The sequence below is a fragment of the Crocuta crocuta genome, unplaced genomic scaffold, assembly GCF_008692635.1.
Source record: "Crocuta crocuta isolate KB4526 unplaced genomic scaffold, BGI_CrCroc_1.0 scaffold89, whole genome shotgun sequence".
NCBI lineage: Eukaryota > Metazoa > Chordata > Mammalia > Carnivora > Hyaenidae > Crocuta > Crocuta crocuta.
This window is the reverse complement of record NW_027551559.1, coordinates 8,580,376-8,586,977: the sequence shown is the minus strand read 5'-3', so window position 1 is coordinate 8,586,977 and position 6,602 is coordinate 8,580,376.

The window sequence follows — 6,602 nt, the reverse complement described above, 5'->3', positions numbered from 1 at the left end:
GGAGTGCTTGGTTTGATATTAAGATCAAGGCCCCAGCTTCCCCTACTCCTCGCCTCATTCTTGCAGGACTTTGCCTATCCTTTGGTTTTAAAATTTGGGTATTTCTTTTTTTTTGTTCTAGAATCACATTGTGGTGCTTTTTAAATGTTTATTTTATTTATTTATTTATTTATTTATTTTTTGAGCAAGAGAAAGAAAGAGACAGAGCATGAGAGAGGGCGGGGCAGAAAGGGAGACACAGAATCTGAAGCAGGCTCCAGGCTCTGAACTGTCAGCACAGAGCCCGACGTGGGGCTCAAACCCGTGAACTGTGAGATCATGACCTGAGCCAAAGGTGGACACCTAACCAACTGAGCCCCCCAGGCACCCCTAGGATCACATTGTTTTAAGTATGTTCCATTAAACAGCATAAATTTGGGTTTCAGTTTGTACATTAAACTGAATTTTAAATTGTTTTTTCGACATTTGTTGAAATAAGAAATATGTTTGATTTTATCTTTGCCTTATTATTTTGTGTATTTTCTATTTCCTATGTGGACAGAATTTTTAAAGTCTTTAATTTGTGTTTAAATTTTTTGGGGTTTTTGTAAACAGATTTTCATTTTTTTAATTTTTTTAATGTTTTATTTATTTCTGAGAGACAGAGTGAGAGAACGTGAGCAGGGGAGGGTCAGAGAGAGAGGGAGACACAGAACCTGAAACAGACTCCAGGCTCTGAGCTGTCAGCACAGAGCCCGATGCGGGGCTCAAACCCATGAACTGTGAGATCACGACCTGAGCCAAAGTCAGACGCTTAACTGACAGAGCCACCCAGGTGCCCTTGTAAATAGATGTTCTAAATATTTAGAAAAGCTGGTGGTTCCCTTTCTAAATTATAACCTGGTAGAGTGCTTCCTTTTTTTCGTTTTGTTAATGATAATTTATTTAATTGTTTATGAGAGAGAGAGAACACAAACTGGGGAGGAGCACAGAGAGGGAGACACAGAATCCAAAGCACATCCCAGGCTCTGAGCTGTGAGTACAGAGCCAGACGTACAACTCAAACCCATGAACTGTGAGATCATGACCTGAGCTGAAGTCGGACGCTTAACCAACTGAACCTCCCAGGCGCCCCTAGGGCCTCCATCCTTTAATTACTGAGACAGTACCCAGGGGTCCCCTCCTGCAAGCAGTGCTAAAGATAGCACCCTTCCATTGTCTTCCCTACCTGCTATTAGCATCAGTGTTGGTCAGTTATGTTATCTTTCTTGGTAGCGTTATTATTCTGTTAAGTATCTTTGTATTTCTCTTAATGTTTTGCCTAAAAAGGTGTCCAGTTCAACATTATCTTTTTTCTCCTGTTCTGTGCAGTCTCTGCTAGTTGCTCATGCAACCTGGTGGAAACTTACCACACATTTCATTTTGTTAGCTATTAGCCGTATTCCATACATCCCAGGCATACTCCTACCTAAGCTTCTGGGTTCAGTTCCCATGGTCCCTTGCTGGACTGGCCGAAGTTCTTCTAGTAGTTTCCTTCTGTAGAGCTTATGAGGGAAAAGTCCCTTAGTTTTTGTGTCTCTAAATTATTTAGAGACAATAATTTTGACAGGATTGATCTCATTCTTTTTAAAAAAATTAATTTATTTATTTTGAAAGAGAAAGAGAGAGGGAGAAAGTGGGGGAGGGGCAGGGAGAGATAGGGAGAGAAAACCCCAAGGAGGCCCAACACTATCAGCACAGAGACGGACCTGGGGCTGGAACTCATGAACTACAACATCATGACCTGAGCCAAAATCAAGAGTCAGAAGCTCAATTGAATGAGCCAGCCAGACACCTCATTCTTGCGGTGAATCTTTCCTGGACCAAACATATGGCCCTTAGAATCAGATTGCCTTTTGTTTCAGAAAAACAACAACAACAAACTTAAAATAGACATCCATGCAGGAAACTGCTTCTTTCGGTGACGGAAGAGGAGAAAGCCTTTGGCTTTTGCAGCATCTGGAAAGCCTCGTTTGGCTTTTAAACAAAACTTTTCTTCTGATTCATTGTTGTATTTTATACTTTTGGAGACTCCAGTGGTAGATATATTGTGTTCCCCTATAAATTTTAAATCAGCTGTTGATTCAACAAATTACCTACGCAGGGTTTGGTTAGGATGCTTTGCATGAATAAATCCATTAGAGTAAACTGAATTCAGACTTCCAATTTATGAACACTATTTTTTAAAAAAATTTTAGTCCTTCTTTGATTTCTTTCTACAAAGTTGATAATTTTTATTGTAGAAATCTTAAACAAATTTTGGGTAGATTTATCTCCAAGTATTTCAAGAGGTATTTAAAATTTTTGGATATATAATTGTTCATTTCTATCATATAAAAATACTATTGATTTTGTATATTGACTTTCTGTATAGCAACATCAATGAACTAACCCATTACACCCAGTAGTGGTTTTTAAATGCTTTGGGATTTTTGACATAGGCAATCCCATAGTCTATGAATAAAGATCATTTTAGTTCTTTCCTTCAATCTCCTGTAATATCCCTCCTTCCTTTTCTTGTCATATTGTACTGGATAGTTCTTCTACTCTTAATGCTGTGTAGGCAGAATAATGCTCAGCTCCCACCAAAAAGAAAGAAAAAGATGTCCACACCTTAAGCCCCAGAATTTGTGAATGTATTACATTAGGTAGAAAAAAGACTCTGGAAATGGGAGTAAGAGTGTTGACATTGGGACACCTGGGTAGCTCAGTCAGTTCAACGATCGATTTCAGCTCAGGTCATGATCTCGAGGTTCTCGGGTTTGAGCCCTGCTTCTGACAGCTCAGAGCCTGGAGAATGTTTCAGATTCTGTGTCTTCCTCTCTCTCTCTGCCCCTCCCATGCTCATATGCTCATTCTCTCTCTCTCTCTCTCTCAANAAAAGACTCTGGAAATGGGAGTAAGAGTGTTGACATTGGGACACCTGGGTAGCTCAGTCAGTTCAACGATCGATTTCAGCTCAGGTCATGATCTCGAGGTTCTCGGGTTTGAGCCCTGCTTCTGACAGCTCAGAGCCTGGAGAATGTTTCAGATTCTGTGTCTTCCTCTCTCTCTCTGCCCCTCCCATGCTCATATGCTCATTCTCTCTCTCTCTCTCTCTCTCAAAAATAAATAAAGCACTTAAAAATTTTAAAAACTTAAAAGAAAGAGTGTTGGTCTTGCCCTGAGCCCTAGAATCCCAAGAAACTGAATTCTGCCAACACCTTAAATAAGCAGGAAATAGATTCTCTCCTATGGTTTCTGGGAAGGAACAAAGCCCCACCGACACCTGGAATTTAGCTTAGTGGATCTGTGTCAGATTTCTGACTCACAGATATGTAAAATAATAAATATGGTATGTGTTAAGCTACTAATTTTTTGGTAATTTGTTGTGACAGCAGCAGAGAATGAATATAGATATTAAATAGGAATGGTGACTGAGAACATCCTTGCTTCTTCTCCATCTTATGGGAAAGCCTTTCAACATTAAGCAGATATTCCCTGAGGTTCTTTATAGATGGCACTTCTCAGATTAAGAGGTTTTAGCAGGAACGGCAGTTGGAATTCATTAATGCTTTTTCTGCATCTGCGGCGATGACCACATGGCTTTCCTCCCTTACACACAGATAGAGTAAATGACATTGATCAATCTACAAAGCTTGAACCGGCCTTGCATCACTGGGATAAACTCCACTTGATCATGGTTTATTTTTCAAGAGTTGATCGGCTTATGGTTTGTTAAATGATTTTGTGGCCGTGTTTATTAATTTGTATTTTTCTTTTCTTGAAATATCTTTGTCTAGTTTTGATATCAATCAGTGTAACATTGGACTAATAAATAAATTGGGAAATTTCTTTCATCTTCTATTTTCTGGAAAAGATTACATAAAACTGGTATTATAGTTGACCCTTGAACAGCAGAAAGGTTTGGTGCACCCACCCTCTGAACCCTTGAAAATCCATGTAGAATTTTCAACTTCCTCAAAACTTCCCTATTAATAGCCTACTGTTGACTGGAAGCCTTACCGATAATACAAAGGGTTGAGTAACACATATTTTGCATGTTACATGTATTCTTACAATAAAGTAAGCTAGAGAAAAGAACATGTTATTAAGAAAACCATAAAGAAGAAACAATACATTTACAACGCTGTCTTGGTAACTATTGAAAAAAAAATCTGCATGTAGGTGGATGACACACCCACACTGTTCAAACCCATGCTGTCCAAGGGTCAACTCTATTTCTTTCTCAAATGTTTGGTACAATGGTCAGTAAAGACACCTGGGTCCAGAGTCCTTATTTTGTTTTGTGGTTTTGTGGGAATATTTTTAACTAAAAATTTAATTTCCTTAAGTAAATATTACAATATTCAGGTAATTTATTTCTTCCTGAATGTGCTTTGACACTTTGTGTCATTCCACAAACCTATTTATTTAACTCATGACATGTTTTTGTGTATCTTTGGTAATATCACTTTATTACCCCTTTAACCTCTGCAGAATCCCTAGAATGCTTTCATCTAATGTTAGTAGCTTGTGTAGTCTTTTATTTCTGGTCAGCCTGGCTGAAATGTTATCAATTTCATCGATCTTTTCAAATTAACCTGCTTTGATTCCATTGATCATGCTGGGGTGTTTTTCCTTTCTGTTTTTAACTCCATTGATTTCTGCTGTTATATTTCTTATTTTCTTTTTATGATTAATTTATGTTTAATTTTTCCTCCTCTCTAATTTGTTAATGTAAAAGTTTTAGCAATTGATTTGTAACATTTCTTGTTCTTAATTTAAGCTTTAGTGCTATACATTTCCCTCAAAGAACTTCTTTATCTACATCCTGTAAATTTTTATATAATGTGTTTTAATTGTAACTCATTTTAAAATACATTCCAAATCTCCATGTGATTGCCTCCCGGGTTGATAGGTTATTTAAAAGTGTGATGCTTATTTTCCAATTTTGGAGGGATTGTCCAGATGCCTGATACTGATTCGTAGTTTGTTTTAGTCAAAGAATACCAGTGCTCAACTTCAAATACTTTAAATTAATAGTTGCATTAATTTAAAGATAGCAACTCAGTTTCCTCAATGCTATTTGGTGAACATTCTGTCTTTTCCACTAATTTAAAATGTGAACATGACTATATACACTCATTTCATACATTTTGCCACATTAAAAATACTGCAATGCTTAATACTGCTCTGCAGAAAATGTATGCAGTTTGTATGTTAGCTTTTCCTGGGAATTACATTGCAAAGAAAAGCCATTATGGCACAAAACTACAAGAAATTCTGTGGATAATTTCCCCCCAATATTCTTTTAAATAAACCTGTAGACTTTTTCAGGAATTTAGTTACATCCACCTAAATAACTATTTTATCTTTGCTAAGTTCACTTTTCGAACAAGCTTTTAGTTATTCTGGGCTCTTTCGGGCAATACGAATTCAAAACCTTTTATGTAATTAAAGAAGGGTATTGTTTTCAATCTTGGCTTGACTTATGGAATTATGGATGTCAAGATCATGAAGATACCGTTGATTTAAGACGGCACATGTTACTATAATTTGTGCTATACTCAGAAAGAATGTTCAAGTAATAGTTGAAGTTCCAAGGACAAAGGTGAAGCATTTTTTCAAAAGTTTCCGATAATTTATTTTTTAAAGCTCTTGACAAGGGTAGTCAGTGATTCACAGAAAGCCTGAGAATACTTCTCCCTGCCCTAGAGGAATCGCAAGGCAAGAGGCAGGCATGCAAATCAGAAGGTGACACGGAGTGCACTGAGCCCTGCATTTCTCGGCCTGCACCCGCGCCTACCTCTTCTGTATCTATATCCACTTCTGTCTGTATTTATGTACAAAGGGTGTAAAGCCACCTCCTGAAATAAATTCACACTGCGAAAGACTGAGAAAAAAGAATGAGAAAAAGCTTTCTGGAGAAAGTGCTTTCAAATTCACAGTAGCTCAGGGGCCCTTAGAGAATCTAGCTTAAGAGAGAAATTCAAGCTCCTGACAGAAAGAAGAAATGGGACTGTGAGCTAAAAATCACATTATTGTAAATTGAAATACTCCTTCTAGAACGCAGGTGTAAAAAGGAAGTAGCTTTTCACAGACAGGAGGGTCCTCCTAGCCTTTTTTTTTTTTAATAGAGGATACATTTAAGGAAGTGAATAAATTGGAAGGGAACAAGAAGAGAGCACACATTCTTGGAAGACAATTCTTAGTAAAAAAGCTCCAAGTGATGACTGGGTCCTTTAGGTTTTTCTCTGGAAAATTGCCTTTATTTTTTGAAGAGTATTTCCCACTGCTTTTCCATCATTCACACACAGGTTTGAATATGTAAGCACATGTACATCGACACATATACATGATTCTCCNAGATCAGGGATACATCTTTGCTCCTAGATGATATTTCATATTGACAGTACCTTCCAGGATATCTGCTCATTGATGATCGGGACCCCATATTTATGGAAGAAATATTTTCTTTATGTACCTCAAGGCATGACTATCTTGCATCTTTGCAAACGGCCCAGGGCAGAGTACTCCGGCGCTATCTGTTAATACCAGAAGGTTCTGCATTACATATTTTATGTCAAGATGCAAAACAGTGT